This window comes from Bos grunniens, chromosome 4, assembly GCF_055505025.1.
Source record: "Bos grunniens cultivar Pamir isolate PY7600 chromosome 4, Bosgru_T2T1.0, whole genome shotgun sequence".
NCBI lineage: Eukaryota > Metazoa > Chordata > Mammalia > Artiodactyla > Bovidae > Bos > Bos grunniens.
The window spans coordinates 74,319,214-74,336,041 of NC_141168.1; the positions used below are offsets into that span (position 1 = coordinate 74,319,214).

General features: G+C 40.6%; 1 protein-coding gene and 1 long non-coding RNA gene across 22 annotated transcripts in view; both read right to left on the reverse strand.

Moving 5' to 3' along the window:
- Window positions 1-16,828, reverse strand: part of LHFPL3 (LHFPL tetraspan subfamily member 3) — a 696,681-nt gene that overhangs the window by 271,308 nt on the left and 408,545 nt on the right. Inside the window, exon 1 of one of the 21 annotated variants that reach the window (XR_015162703.1) lies at window positions 11,312-11,449. The exons of the other annotated variants lie outside the window; for them this stretch is intronic. The gene's annotated coding sequence lies outside the window, so the exon portion shown is untranslated. Of the gene's footprint in view, window positions 1-11,311; window positions 11,450-16,828 lie in introns of those variants that run through there. 21 annotated transcript variants of the gene reach the window in all.
- Window positions 11,279-11,749, reverse strand: LOC147374387 (uncharacterized). Its single transcript, XR_015162715.1, has 2 exons — window positions 11,618-11,749; window positions 11,279-11,456 (listed from the first exon to the last, which is right to left on the reverse strand). It is a non-coding gene; the product is annotated as an uncharacterized LOC147374387 (long non-coding RNA).

The window sequence follows — 16,828 nt, forward strand, 5'->3', positions numbered from 1 at the left end:
TTTGGTAACCAGAAGTTTGTTTTCTAAGTCTGTGAGCCTGTTTGTTTTATAAATAAGTTCTTTTGTATCACTTTTTCAGATTCCACATATAAATGACAACATATATTTGCCTTTCTCTGACCTACTTCGTTTGGTATGATAATCTCTAGGTCCATCAGTGTTGCTGCAAAAGGCATTCATTCATTCTTTTTCACGGCTGAGTAATATTCCAATGTTCATATGTCCATCAATAGATGAATGGATAAAGAAGATGTAAAAAAGGACTGCTCTTTACCAGGGCTGGAATGTCATATAGGACAAAACACAAACCACCTTGCCTCCTGTGATTTTCTCTATTCCAGGGCTCAGCTACTGGGGTACTGTGTCACCTCTCTACCTCTGCAGTCAAGTCATCAAGTTACCATGTAGCTTGGGTTCAAACTCCCCAAGGAACGATCTGGTTAGTCACTATCTAGTATATGGTGTCTTGTTGATCAGAGCTTCTCCCCAGTCTGCCAGTTGGCTGTCCTGTTTGTAGATGGCTGCCTTTGGCCCCAATGTCCATCCCTGGCCCATAGCTGTGATCAGTTAGTGGGACCACATGGTATGCTTCATTTGTGCATGAAGGACTGCCATGGCTCATGGCCTTGGATGGGTGCTTTGCATATGGCCATTCTTATCATATTTTGCCCAGTTCTGGGGAGGCAGTGTTGAGGTAGGAAGTTAGGGTAAGGGTTAGGGGTGAAGGTGGTTGATTGCTAAATACTCTGAATAATTTGTGGTACCAAAAGTTTGGTTTTGGTCCTCTTTAATGGTCACTCAAAAGTAAGATGAGGAGCACTTTTCCAAGTCCAGGGACAGACCCTTAACAGCTTTGGCATATGGGGAATTTACCCCAGAGGTAAGCTTTAGCATTTCAAAGATGTCAGCACCTCAAGGTGAATGTGGCCCGCATGAGGGATCAGAGGGAGTGAAAGTGGTGGCCCTGGAGAGGCCAAAGCAGGAGAGGGCTAGGATATTTAGTGGTTGAAACTTGAAGAGATTGGTCTGTGAGAACACAGGAAAGCCTATGATGACCCTATTATTTGGGTTTTCTTCTCTGGTTGCTGTGGCTAGAACTCCAAAACTAGGCTGAATAAAAGTGGTGAGTGTTGCCATGTTGTTATTATCCTGTTCCTGTCCTCTGATTTGTAGTTGCTGTGGTACAGACTGAGGGACATAAAGTCAACTGCAGATCTGCTGTGTGAGATAAACTCTGAGTACCTGTGCCTCACAAGGCTTGCCTTCCATGGATCTTTGTTGGGTTTTCTCAGTATGACATGGTTCTGTCTTGATTTCTTACTTAGCCTTACGTTTTCCTCTTGGGACGAATCTTTGACTTTGAGTCTGCTTGTCTGAAGTCCTGATACTTTCCCTATCTCTGACTGTGTACATCCTTTTGCTTAGGCCCTCAAAGGCAAGTCTGAGTCATGTTTCAAGAATATGGAGTATCTTGACCAAAGCAAGTGATGCTCGGAAAGGCCATGACTTGGGGGCCTTCTTGCTATAGGATCAAATGCACTGCTCAGCCACATCTCTGCCTTGGATATTGCCTTCAGCTTGAATCATGCCTAAATTTGGAATTCTTTGGGCTATCTGCTATTCCTCTTAGTGACTCTATGCAAGCACAGACTTGCTAGTCCCTACTTTCTCTCTTTCAGTCCTGGCTCCCCACTGGGATCACAGCATACTATTTGGCTGAACCTATCTAAATTGCAGCAAACAAGTCCATTTCAAAAGCTCCAAACTTGTAGAGGTGACTACCAAAGACTATTATTTTCTCCTTCCTTCCTAAAAATGTGGGTGATCAATATGAGTACCTCTGATGTCTACAGGGTGACAGAGCTAAACAAAAATTTCTTGAAACTTTTGCCATTTAACACATTTGGAAGTTTGAATAAGAATGCATATGGGCCCTGTAGCCTAAATCTAGGTATTGTTGCACTCAACCTGAGGGCTCAACCTTCACACCTCTAATCTATTTTCACAAAGACAGGCAATATATTCTGAGGTTCAGATGTAGTTGAATGAAGTTAGTGATTGGTCTAGTGTGTAGTATGAGCTCAGTATCTTAGTTTTTACCCATTATTCCCATGTACTAATCTCTATTAAAGGATAAGGCAATGGCAACCCACTCCAGTACTCTTGCCTGGAAACTCCCATGGACGGAGGAGCCTGGTAGGCTGCAGTCCATGGGGTCGCGAAGAGTCAGACACGACTGAGTGACTTCATTTTCACTTTTCACTTTCATGCAGTGGAGAAGGCAATGGCAATCCACTCCAGCATTCTTGCCTGGAGAATCCCAAGGACGGAGGAGCCTGGTAGGCTGCCGTCTGCGGGGCTGCACAGAGTCGGACACAACTGAAGCGACGCAGCAGCAGCAGCAGCAATCTCTATTAATGTATTGATAATACATTAATAGTATTATTATTTTTATATAAAGCCAAAGTCATCATTTAGGTTTCTGAGAATTCAGAATCCTCAGTGAAAACAATCAGTTTGCACAATTGTTGAAGAAAATAAATTTGTCAGAGAAACTGGAGCAAACACCTTTAGTTTCCTTATTTTCCTAAATATTAATACTGTAAAAATAATAGCTAACATTACTAACCACCTGTATCAGACATATATGAATCAACTCATTTAAACCTCATTCCAACCCTATGAAGTGGGTATTATTATCATCCCCATTTTAAAGAAGTTGAAACAAGAACAGAGAGCTTAAATTCTTTAAAAATGCCACAGTTACTGAGACTGACACCTTTGGCAAGCTGATTGTTGTTCTCTTAACCAATCTACAATGATAGAGTTTAGTTTTTGCTATTTCAGGAAAATATGGAGCTTTCCTCTGACAATAAAATCAGAATACCAAAAAAGAATTAGAGTCACCTAAGAACTGATGAGACTGGTGTAGATAATATGACAAAAAGACAGGTTTGTGACTTAATTAAATACAGTCAACAATTAAGGTCAAAGCAGGCTGGAAAAAAGGCAAAAATTGGACTTATCAACAAATACTTGTATTGCAGCACATGGCTGCTGCTACTGCTGCTAAGTCACTTCAGTCATGTCCGACTCTGTGCGACCCCATAGATGGCAGCCCACCAGGCTCCGCCATCCCTTGGATTCTCCAGGCAAGAACACTGGAGTGGGTTGCCATTTCCTTCTCCAATGCATGAAAGTGAAAAGTGAAAGTGAAGTTGCTCAGTTAAGTGTCCAACTCTTCGTAACCCCACGGACTGCAGCCTACCAGGCTCCTCCGTCCATGGGATTTTCCAGGCAAGAGTACTGGAGTGGGGTGCCATTGCCTTCTCCAGCACATGGCTAGAAGTCTGTTACTAAGAAATGGTCTTGTGGTGCAACAGTACTAGAGTTCTTATGAACTTCAAGAAATGGACCAACTTATCTTAAAGTATTGGCATTCTGAGTTGTCAAAATGACATCTCTAGAAATAACTGGCAGCAAAATCAAAGTAAACTGAAATGAAGGTCTTTCATCGATTTTTGTTATTGTTGTTGTTGAACTTTAGAGCAATATATTCACAGTTAAGGGAGTTCCCGTCAACAGCTGATGAGAATCTTAAGAGGTGCCATTTTTTGTATGGCCAGACATAAAGTTATTTTAATTTCCTTGGCAAACAGCCTCTTCAGTCATGTACTGTTATGTATGTTCCTGTTCTGGAGATAGCAGGTGATTAAGACACATCTAAATCCTTTTCTCAAGGGACTTTTAATCTAAAAGGGTACCCAGTTTAACTGTTGTAATTAGAAAAAAAGGGAAATATAGGCTTCTGAGTATACTCATTGGAAAAGACTCTGATGCTGGGAGGGATTGGGGGCAGGAGGAGAAGGGGACGATAGGAGATGAGATGGCTGGATGGCATCACTGACTCGATGGACATGAGTTTGAGTGAACTCTAGGAGTTGGTGATGGACAGGGAGGCCTGGCGTGCTGCAATTCACGTGGTCGCAGAGTCGGACATGACTGAGCAACTGAACTGAACTGAACTGAGTATAATTGAACATATACTCCCAAATCTGCAATCTATGTTTTGAAATCTCAAAATTTACTGGAAGGGGATTTAAGATATTTAGTCCCACACCATTATTCTTTCAACCAGATTCAAGAGTTGGAAGAGTACTGGAACACAGAGGAACTAGCAGCTGGAGATGAGAAGTGAAACAGTATGTGTGTGAATGTGTGTTGGGGCATGGTTGTTTAATTGCAGTATATAAAGTAAAGTATACGTACAGATACGACTGTTAAGAATAGGAAGGTAATTAGTACCAAAACAGGAATATGCAGTAAAACTTACAATTACCAGTGGAAGTCTCTGCTATATGACAATAAGATTCAAACTCAAGTTCCCTACCACTAGTGTGGTATGTTATTCTTCTACTCAAAGTACAGTAAATATCAGGACTAGATGTTTTCAGAGTGAAAATTATGTTTCCTCTAAGTAGCAGGAAAAATGATTTACAATTCCCATACTTCGGATGAGAATACTTCATGTATTTCCTCAGTGCCAGATCCTAGAATGTTGCCTAGAAACCTGATGTGGTCTATGGTTTACATGATTGATAAAAGCTGACAAGAACCTCACTCTTAGGTGTTTCTTCATGGTGATGGGTGTTTGGTTTCTACCAGCCCTCCAAGTTGGCCCTTGGAAGCAAGCATAAGAGTTCTAGACACTGATACTCCTGTTCTCCCCTTACCGTTTATTTTTGGCACATTCTAGGTCTTTGGCCTCTCTGATATCCCTGTAGACTACATTATTAGCATTTCTTGGAATCAAGCACCATTCCATAGCTTTAAATTATACTTGCTTGCCTTTACTTTGCTGGTAGTATCATGGCTGAATATGCCCCTCAAAACCTGAGTTCTTCTCCTTGAGCATCCCTCTTCCTGCACTGGGTAGGGGGAATCATACTGGTTCCTTAAATTCTACAGGAAGTGTTTTCAGTCATGCAGATACAATCAATGGAGAACTCAGCACAGCCTTTATAAGCCAGAATGGAGCCAGTATACAGAAAAATCTAAAAAAAAAAAGTACTAGAAAAAATGGAAAAGGCACACAGTTCTGTATCTAAAACTACTCAGGGGTCAAAGAGAGAGAAGCAACATCCTCCTTGTGGTTCCAGCAAGACCTCTATCAGGGATGATTAAATCCTTAAGTTAAATGTTCCTTAAAGTTTCAGCTGTCATGAAGCTATTGTAGACTGGTCTTCCCAAGATAACAATAGCTGCAGTATTACACATTATTCTTATAGGTGGCCAGTGCATTCTCATGGTTCTTACTAGGTCCCAATTTTGTACATCCACCTGACCAGAAAGTTTCCACATCTGAGGAGGGGGTATGTGTTTTATTTTACACATTCCAGGCTGATATAATGTTAAATTTGATAGAATATATTTTTCAGTGAACTGGCTTGAAACCCTAAGCTCTTGGCTCTTCCCTGACTGAACACTATGTACCCTGGGAAATGGTGAGCTCTGGAGTGAATTAAGCCTAATGGAGCATGAACTTAGGTCTCCATCCATCTGCTGTCAAGCACATTCATATATTTGGTTTGACTTGAAATGGTGCTTTAGATGTGGTTGAGTGATGATGCAACTGCTCCTCTGGCACACCTGGGATGTTCAATGTTTGGTGTCAAGTTTAGAATGAAGACCTAAGGCTTCTTTTTGTTTTTTTTAATCATCATGCCCTGAGGGACCAGGATATTGGTTAGCATCATACATTAGTCAAGCTGGGCATTGGATTCTGTAGCTATTACCCACCCTTGCACCCTTGCCCCACTGCTGCTGACCCTGACCCTGGAAAACTCTCATAATCACAGCTTCTCACATTTTTTTTGGTCATTTTTTTTAAATTTTATTTTTAAACTTTACAAAATTGTATTAGTTTTGCCAAATATCGAAATGATTTTTTAAATTGTTGCCAAAAATGAGAATTGTGGCTGGGCCACTTAATTTGGAATGGTATTGACATCAGTACTGATCATCGAAATTTCATCATACAGACAAACATCATCCATGATGATCTTTCTATTTGAAGATTAATAAAAAAGGAGGCCAGCATGGGGTATTGTAAGATATGTCCTACCAAACTGAAAATTTGACTTCTAGTAAATAGCTATTACCTATAATTTTTTATTACCTCAATGCAGTAAGTTCATACATCCTCAAACAATGTAGTTTGGGGATACAATCTTTACTGAACTTGATTTCTGGCTCTGCTTCAATCTAGAGTAAGAGCTCTATTATGGATGCCAACTGTCTTGAATATGAGATCTTAATGGCCAAAATATTGAGAATACTGCCCACCTGGTCTGACTTGTCCAGCTGTAACAATGCCCACAGTAGTCCTTTGGGATGCTGAGTCATAGGCCAGAGCTAGATGTTATGCAGCAGTGTCCCTGTTGAGGCCTGTTGGTGATAGCCCTATCTGGTTTATGTGCCAGTGGTAGCATTTTCTGGCAACAGTTGATGTCTTGGAATTTTTAAGGGAATGCCAAGTATCATGCCTGTGGTTACTTTGGTCTGATGATGTTGACTAGTATAATCATGAAATATAGTTAGGCTGTATGCCTATAACATGCAGTCTACTGCTCTGCCACTAAAATAATGTACTGGAAGACAAAAGCTTGACAACACATCCCTGACTCATTCCTCCAAACAAAATGAACAAATTGAGAGTGTTGGCAGAGACAGGAGGGTGTGTGCCAACCTGAGTCAAAGTTTTTGCTCCCTATTGAGGAAGAGTGGAGAGGGCTGTGGAGACGCTAAATTTCCCGCTCCTGGAGGGGGTCAGACCAGCCTGCTTGCATGTGCTGCTTATATTCCTGGGAGAACTATCAGATTTCACATCCTGGAGGACAGATATTTGGTCGCTGAAAAGAAGACTGCTGTCTGTTCCCAGAAATGCCTCCTTCATGCCTCAGCCCAGCAACTGCCAGCTCAATGCTCATCAACTGACATAAGCAGAAGTTTTCATGACCAACATCAAGGGCCGAGGGAACCTTTTATCCTCAGCATCAGTGAGGACGAATAAACCATGAAGAGACAAAGGAATGATAATTCTTTTATGGGGAATCAGACACCCAAGGAAGGAAGGCAAAGCTGAATTGGACCTGGGGGGTGTATTCCCATAGAACTGAAAAAAGTGGAAGAAAGACAAGAGATTTGAAGTTTAGAAACCTAAAATATAAATAATAAGAACTCTGAGAATATATGGATAAATAAATTTTTTAAAAAGAAGAAAACTTCTTTGGATAGACAAGTTCTTAAATTATTAATGGTTACCAAGACTCAGATGGGATCAATGGGAAAACTTTCACATACCTAGTTATACCTTGGGAAAGCTTACAAATTCCTTGGACTAAAAAAATCTTATACATTTCCACAAAGAATATTATGACAACAAAAGTTAAAGCAACAGTTACTATGTGCTACAGAATTCTGAAACAAAACATATACTGAAAGGGAAAATAATAATTCCTCAACTAAAATTCTGAAGCAGTCTAGCAAATCCTACACATTTTAGTGGAAGTAGAAATGCAGTGGTATAATGCAAATGATTAACAACTGACTCTACAGAAGAATGATAAACAAAAAAATGAAGCCTTGCTTTGTAGTGCTCGCCAATTTCACGGTGTAAATACTCCCTCCATGGTCAATTTCAAGCTATCAAAGTGATGTCATTGAACACAGAGTTGAAAAGAAATGAGTCAGTTTAAACCAGCGCTAGGACATCCCTCTACAAGAGAGGTAATGCAGACAAGAGAAGTTACAACAGCTTAAAAATACCATTTTTGAGGAATACTGGATGAGTAAGCAAAGAAAATACCTTAGTGGGAGGACACTTTTAATATGTTAATAGAGAAATGCAGAAATGCAGGTGTGATTATCACTGTTGGGCTGAGAAGGTAAGCCTTTGAAGACTTGAAAATAATTAATCTGCACTTCCAAATTAATTGGGCCAAATGCAATAAGGAGAGAACTAACCAAGTCAGAAAAGTAAGAAGAGGGACTTCTGGTTTCCAGTCCACCATACAAGGAGCTTGGAAGTCACCACTTAACCCGAGCCATAAGTAAAAATTTGAACTAAAAAGTCAATAAGCTTTCTTAGATCTGTCAGGGAAGGGAGGTCACAGGGCAAACCACTGCTTCCAAATTTGGACAGACATACAGGTGGACACAAAGATTCACAATAGATAAGAACAGAAATCCATGAGTGGAAACCTCAGATACCAGTGCTGGGGTAGGAAAACCTGAACTGTGGACAAGTCTGAGGGTTAAAACCCCCAGGGGACCCTGTCATAAGACGGCCCCCAAACTTCGGTGAGTTTTACCTCCTTGACCTCTGCCAGATCCCCACCACGAAGGCTGGAGAAAAATCACTGCATCCTTCTGGCAGAAAGATGGGAGAAGGGACCATTCTGAAAATCATCAGAGCGTCTGTTCATCTTAACAGGACCTATCTTCAAGGAAAACTATTTTACCAGAGTCTAAACCATTAGGATTTTATCAGAGGTTAATAACCCTTCGGGAAGGAAGGAAATATTCAACACTAGCCTCTTCTAGCCATCCTGTTCCACGTAACACTAGAGAAAAATTGTAAACACTTATAAAGAAAAAAAAGTAGAGGCAAAAAGAAAATATGATGTACGATAATATTAAACCTAAAATAAATGGAAGAAACAACACAAAGAATATCAGTTATGGAACAAATATGAAAAGTCTAAATTTCCCTATCAAAATACATTATCATACTCAGACAAAATCCAGTTATATATGTTAATAAAAATCAAAATTAAGATAAGACAAAGATATGTCAAACATATGTGTGAATATGTCTCCTTAGGTAAGGAAAACAAAAGCAAAATTAAACAAATACGACAAATCAAACTAAAATCCTTTTGCTTTCAAGAAACTATAAAAAAAAAAAAAAAGAGAGAGAAAAGGCTACCTACTGAATGGAAGAAGTTATTTTCAAACAATATTACCCGATAATTTTGGTTAATAGCCAATATAGACAAAAAGCTCATACAACTTAACACCACAAACGACCTGATTAAAAACTGGTCAGAGGATCCAAATAGACATTTTTCCAAAGAAGATATACAGATGGCAACAGGCTTATGGAAAGATGCTCAACATAACTAATCATCAGAGAAATGCAAATCAAACCCACAATGAAATATCATCTCACACCCATCAGAATTGCTATTATCAAGAAGACAACAAATAACCAGTGTTGCCAAGAATGTGGAGAAAGGGAACCCTTGTGCACTGTTATGGGAATGTAAATTGGTGTAGCTTCTATGGAAAAGAGTATGGAGATATCTCAAAAAATTAAAAATAGAACCATGACACAATAAAGCAATTCTACTCCTGGGTATTTATCTGAAGAAAACAAAAACACTAATTATAAGAGATATATGCTCCTATGTTCACCGCAGCATTATTTACAATAGCCAACCCAAGTACCCATTAACATATGAATTGATAAAGATTTGATACATCTTTATCCATTAGACTTTATCCATAACTTTATACTTTATCCATTAGTATACAATAGACTATTACTCAACCATAAAAAGAATGAAATCTTGCCATTTGTATCATCATAGATGAACCTAGATGGTATTATGTTAAGTGAAATAAGTCAGACTGAGAAAGACAAATGCTGCACTGGATGATTTCACTTACATGTGGAATCTAAAAACCAAATCAACAAACAAAACAGAAACAGAGTTACAGATACAGAGAATAAATAGGTGGGGGAAAATAAAAAAGAAAGGTTGAAAATAAGGATATGGACAAAGTTAAATCTAATTAATGCATACAAAGAAAGCAGAAGTAGCACAATTCAAAGTCAAAAGCATTTAATGGGACCTCAGCCTCTGGTGGCTAAGAGGGTAAAGCATCTGCCTACAATGCGGGAGACCTGGGTTCGATCCCTGGGACGGGAAGATCCCCTGGAGAAGGAAATGGCAACCCACTCCAGTACTCTTGCCTGGAAAATCCCATGGACGGAGAAGCCCGGTAGGCTACAGTCCATGGGGTTGCAAAGAGTCGGATACGACTGAGCAACTTCACTTTCACTTTCAGCCTCTGATAGCTCAGTTGGTAAAGAATCCTCTTGCAATGCAAGACCCTGGTTTGATTCCTGGTTCAGGAAGATCCTCGGGCTTCCCTTGTGGCTCAGCTGGTAAAGAATCCGCCTGCAATGTGTGAGACCTGGGTTTGATCCCTGGGTTGGGAAGATCCCCTGGAGAAGGGAATGGCTACCTACTCAAGTATTCTGGCCTGGAGAATTCCATGGTCTGTATAGTCCATGGGGGTCACAAAGAGTTGGACAGGACTGAGCAACTTTCACTTTCTGCCTCTGGTCACTTGCCTGGCCAGGGTCACCTCCCAGCTCAGACAGTCTGTACCTTCATGAAGACCTCTACCCACCTTTGGCCATGTACAGGCTCATCCGTTTGTCACCCCTCTCCACAGGGCCTTCTGTGCTCGCCTCATCAAAGTCCAGGAAGAACTCCCAGGACAGATCAACAAAGTGCCCTACCTCCTTTACCTTCCCGGTTTGCTGAGGTCAGCCCTGCTCCTCAAACAGCCCAGTCTTGGCACATTTGTATATGGCTGTGTCCTCCTCAGAATAAAGTCAGGGAACATTTCTGAAGATACTGAGCACAGCAAGCTGCCTTGCAGCCATGAGCTAGTGATGTCTGGGGTTTACAAGAATTCTTCTTGTGTGTATTTCTCTTACACACACACACGCACAAACTTCACACACTCTTTAGTGCACGGCCTCTTCCATAGCCACCCTCACTCTTCTGGTCTAGCTCGTCCTCCTTTCCATGCCCGTCCCCATCCATGCACCTTTTCACCTCCCCACCCCTCCCAGTACCTGGCCTTTCTGAGCACCTGTGCCTCCTGTCTTTACACTCAGGTGGAATGCTCTCTACCTGATAACTCAGCACAATCCTGCCTCCTTCCCATTTAGGTGTGACATAGGGAGCTGTAGCTGGGTCACATGTGAAACCAAATTGCCTGCAACACAGCTCCTCGCACAATTCAAGGCCTGTTGGGGGCGAGTTAACCGCCCCCCACCTCCCACCAGTTTCCACCTGTGGAGAACACAGACACCTTTGTCTCGTCTTTCCACAGACCAAGTTCTTGGTATTTCAACAGTTAAGTCTAGACTGACACAAAGAATAATGTGAAAGCTCCAATATAAAAAGATAACCACTTTCAGTGAAAAAATTTTTTTTATTTTGCTCACCATTTGATTAAAATTTCCTTTCTTTTGATGAAATATCAGTAAATCTCCATTTTCTTAATTCTCCTGGGCCCCACAGCCATTTTCAAGTTTTCCTGAGTGCTCTCCCCAGAGATGAGCATAGCTTCCAAACCGTAGTTCTGAGGAACTGAAGAGAAACGAGAGACCCCGAGGGAAAGCCCTCTGCACTAGCGGAAGCGGCGTGGGTCTGGCCACAAGATGCAGGCGAGGAGTGCGGAAGTTGCCACACTCCCCAGAGCTCAGCGGGAGAACTGCGTCCACAGGGGCCACAAGACCAGTGACACTAACCTTCTGTACTCCAGTCAGAGGGAAAGGGACTCTGGAACCACAGGGGTTGAAAACGAGGCTGAGCCCTTCTGCTGCAGGAAAGGCTTGTTCCGAATGCCTTTTCCAGCCGGTGGCTCCACGTAGGCGAGGCACACGTGCGATCATGTCACGTGGGCTTCTATACGTCAGGCTGATTGGTCGATTGATGGAGGGCAGGCTTACTGCTGGCTCTGGAAGCCAAAGTGGCATCAGGCGCCTCTACGGAGATAGGATTTTGAGGTTTTTTGTTTTTTTTTTTTTTCTTTCTTTCTTTCGTATGCCTCAGAGTAGGGGCTGATATCTGGAGCTCACTTAAAATTTTGGATTAGGTCACACTGAAACTGTCTTAGTTTGCAACGAGTCCATTTCAAGAAGCAATTTATTAAATGGTGAGGCCAGAACTATGCTAAATCAGTGTGGGTTTTAACTGGGTTCTGGTTTGCACAAAAGACGTTTTGAGAAACATAAGGTATAGTTTAACATAAACTGAAAATCAGATTGTGTTGGGGAATTATTGTTTTGTTAGGTAGTCAGGGAAGAGGCCAAGGAGGAAAAATAATTCCAGTTTTCAGCGAGGCATGTTGAAGTATTTAGCCAGCCAATGATGTTTGGAATTTGTTTTATAATATTTAAAATTTTACTAAATCAAGGATATGGGGTAAAATGGAAGGAGAGGAACTATTACAGAATAAACAAAGGAAAAATACTTAAGACCATGTGAACTGAATGCAATAGAATGGACCTTACTTGGATCAAAATTTCTGTCTGTGAGAAAGTGCCATCACAATCAGGTGAATTCAACAATGGCTTTTTATTAGACAGCATTAAAAAAATAATTTTATCAGGTAATAAGATTTTTTAGGCATGTATTTTTAAGTCCCCATATATCAGATAGATATATGAAAGAATTTATCATTAAAAATGTTATCTGGGATTTGCTTTAAACTATTCCAGGAAATATGTTGGTAGGAGAATAGATGAAACAAAATTGGCAGTATTGATAATTTCTAAAGCCAAGAAATGGGTACATGGGCAGGCTTATTATAGTAGACTGGTGCAAAAGTAATTGTGGTTTTTGCATTGCTGAACTTTGTCATTTGTTATTGGAATACATTCTTAAATAAATGTGGTTATATTGTACACCATTTTTATGTGCATTTCTAGCTTTTTTTTTTTTTGCTAATGACATTGCTTGCTGTTTATATTTATTTCAGACTATAGAAATGATGTTAGACAAAAAGCAAATTTGAGCAATTTTAAAATTTGAATTCAAAATGGGTTATAAAGCCGCAGAGACAACTTGCAACATCAACAAAGCATTTGGCCCAGGAACTGCTAATGAACATACAATGCAGTGGTGATTCAAGAAGTTTTGCAAAGGAAAACAGAGCCTTGAAGATGAGGAGCATAGTGGCTGGCCATTGAAAGTTGACAGCGACCAATGGAGAGGATCATGGAAGGTGATCCCTCTTACAACTACATAAGAAGTTGCCAAAGAAGTCAACATCAATCATTCTACCATCATTTGGCATTTGAAGCAAATTGGAAAGGTAAAAAAACTCGATAAGTGGGTGCTTCATGAGCTGACCAAAAATCAAAAAGTTGAATGAATTGGGCTACACAGTTTTGCCTCATCTGCCATATTCACCTGACCTCTCGCCAACGCACTACTACTTTTTCAAGCGTCTCAACAACTTTTTGCAGGGACAATGCTTCTGAATGTGTAGCAGACCTGGAGACAGACTGGTACAGATTGGATCCTGGGGGATGGAGGGCTCTAGGAAAAAAAAAAAGTTGACAGAAAACATGATGGATGTTTAAAAGAAAAAATAAAGGATATAGTAAAATCAAATAGTAGAAGACAAAAAGGCAATTAAAAATAGTAAAATCAAAACTATAAAGTAAATATGGCATGCGTTTAAACCTCTGGACTGTAAGAAGAATGAATCTATTAACTTCACTGCTAAAAATACTTTCCTTTTGCTTGCTGATAGAGGAAGGAAATATAATTAAACATACCATGTGACCCAAGACAAAAGCATATTTGAAGCCTTATTAATGTAAAGGCAGTTCAGCCATTTTCAACTTTTAGAGTCAACCAGTGGACAAAGTGGAGATGATTAATAGTGCTTGCAGGATATGTCACATAGGAAGTTCCATATACTCATCCCCCAAAGAAAGAGTGGAGAACACTTCCCGCTGGTTGAATCAAGAGAGGGAGTTTCATGGTCAGTGAGTAAAGAAGAGTGAAGACCCTAACTGAGGTCCTCATGAATCCAGTAGCTCACCAATCTAGCTCATGCCCTGGCCAAGGAGGGTGAATGGGTAGAGAAATTATAGACTTTGGTAGGCTAAGAGGAAAACCAAAAACAGAGGGGATCAATTAGCTCTTTCCTGATTATCTTTGTGCCAATATTGAGAAGTGACAGGAAAAAAATGAAATGGTGGTATGTTGATATTAAGAGAGGACTCAAGGCGGCTCTTATTGATTCTACATAGCCTGTAGATCTTGCATGGTCCTCACACATGGGGGGTGTGTAAGAAGCCTAAAGATGTTGTCTGGTGGTCTTATGGCCTGGTGCTGGGGGGCTGGGGATCAATACAGCAGGGAAAGAAGTGACCTTACAGCTAAGGACTGAAGGGTAGATTCCCAGACTGGGAAATGAGTAGAGATTGGAGCTGACCCCAGGGAATCTGGGAGGCCTGATGGCTGAGATTGGGGCCTACTCATTAAAGGAAGATAGCAAACTCCTTGGGAGAACAGACCAAAGATATTATAATGCTGGAGGCAGTATGGCCAGAACTTCTTCAGGTCAAGACACCTCAGCTGATGTCAGAATGCAGACCAAGGGTGTTGCGCCAATGCTATGAAGATATCTAAGTTGCCTGAGGGAGAACCTGTAAAGTAGGGGAAACTGCTCTTATAATAAAATATGAGTGAATATCATTGGAAAAGACTCTGATGCTGGGAGGGATTGGGGGTAAGAGAAGGGGACGACAGAGGATGAGATGGCTGGATGGCATCACTGACTAGATGGATGTGAGTCTGAGTGAACTCTGGGAGTTGGTGATGGACAGGGAGGCCTGGGATGCTGCGATTCATGGGGTCGCAAAGAGTCGGACACGACTGAGCGACTGAACTGAACTGAACTGAATACATAATATAAAATTTACCATTTTAACCATTTTTAAGTGTACAGTTCTGTAGCATTTGAAGTTCATTCACATTGTTTTGCAACCATCACCACCATCCATCTCCAGAACCTTTCATCTTCCTAAAATGATACTTTCCCCATTCCCCTATTCCCCCAACCCCACCCCAACTTATGGCAATGACTATTCAACTTTCTGTCTCTATGAATTTGACAACTCTAGGAATTTCACAGCAGAGAAATCATACAATATTTGGTTTTTAGTGCTGGTTTATTCCACTTAACATAAGGTCTTCAAGGTTCAACCATGTTGTAGCATGTGTCAGAATTTCCTTTCTTTTTTAACACTGGGTAACATTCAAGATTGCTGGGAGAAATAACAGTAACCTCAGATATGCAGATGACACCATCCTTATGGCAGAAAGTGAAGAACTAAAGAGCCTCTTGATGAAAGTGAAAGAGGAGATTGAAAATGTTGGCTTAACGCTCAACATTCAGAAAACAAAGATCATGGCATACGGTCCCATCACTTCATGGCAAATAGATGGAGAAACAGTGAAAACAGTGGCAGATTTAATTTTGGGGGGCTCCAAAATCACTGCAGATGGTGACGGCAGCCATGAAATAAAAAGACACTTACTCCTTGGAAGAAAAGTTATGGCCAACCTAGACAGCATATTAAAAAGCAGAGACATTACTTTGTCAACAAAGGTCCGTCTATTCAAGGCTATGGTTTTTCCAGTAGTCATGTATGGATGTGAGAGTTGGACTGTGAAGAAAGCTGAGCACCGAAGAAATGATGCTTTTGAACTGTGGTGTTGGAGAAAACTCTTGAGAGTCCCTTGGACTGCAAGGATATCAAACCAGTCCATCCTAAAGGAAATCAGTCCTGGGTCATCATTGGAAGGGCTGATGTTGAAGCTGAAACTCCAATACTTTGGCCACCTGATGTGAAGAGCTGACTCGTTGGAAAAGACCCTGATGCTGGGAAAGATTGAAGGCTGGAGGAGAAGGGGATGACAGAGGATGAGATGGTTGGATGGCATCACCAACTCAATGGACATGTGTTTGAGTAAACTCTAGGAGTTAGTGATGGACAGGGAGGCCTGGCGTGCTGCAGTCCATGGGGTCGCTAAGAGCCAGACATGACTGACCGACAGAACTGAACTGAACTGAACATTCCATTGTTTGTGCACCACATTTTGTTTATCCATTCATCTGTCAGTGGACACTTGGGTTGCTTCCGCCTTCTGTCTATTGTGAATCATGCTATAAACACAGGTGTACATGTTCATCAGATATTTTTCAAGTCTGCTTTTTTTTTTTCATCATATACCCACGGGTAGAACTGGGATCATATAGATTTTCTATGTTTTTTTATTCTTTGTAAAAAATGATACTATTTTAGCAGTTGCATCATGTATTAGGTTGGCCAAAAAGTTTGTTTGGGTTTTTCTGTAACAGCTTACAGGAAACACTGTAAGTGAACAAGTTTTTTGGCCAACCCAATACATTCCTACCAGCTACATGCAAGAGTTCCAGTTTCTCCACATCCTCACCCACATTTGATATTTTGATATTTTCCTTTTCTGTCTTCCTTTCTTTTCTTTTCTTTCCTTTTTTTTTGATAGTAGTCATGTTAATGGGTGTGAGGTAATGCTGTGGTTTTGATTTGCATGTCCCTGATGACAAGTGGTATGGAGCATATTTTCATGTGCTTATTGGCCATTTATATGCCTTCTTTGAAGAAATGTCTATTCAAATCCTTTGCTCCTTTTAAAATTGGGTCATTTGTCATTTTGTTGTTGTGTTGTAGTAGTTCCTTATAAATTCTAGATATCAATTCCTTATTAGATACATGACTTACATTTTCTCCACTTCATAAATTGCCTTTTCACTCTGTTGACAGTGTGCTCTGATGCATGAAAGTTTAAAATTCTGAAGAAGTTCAATTTACCTACTCTTTTTTTTTTGTTGTTGTTCTTGGTTGTGCTTTTGGTCCTTATAGAGTTTTAAAATTAGAATTGACAGAGACCCCAAA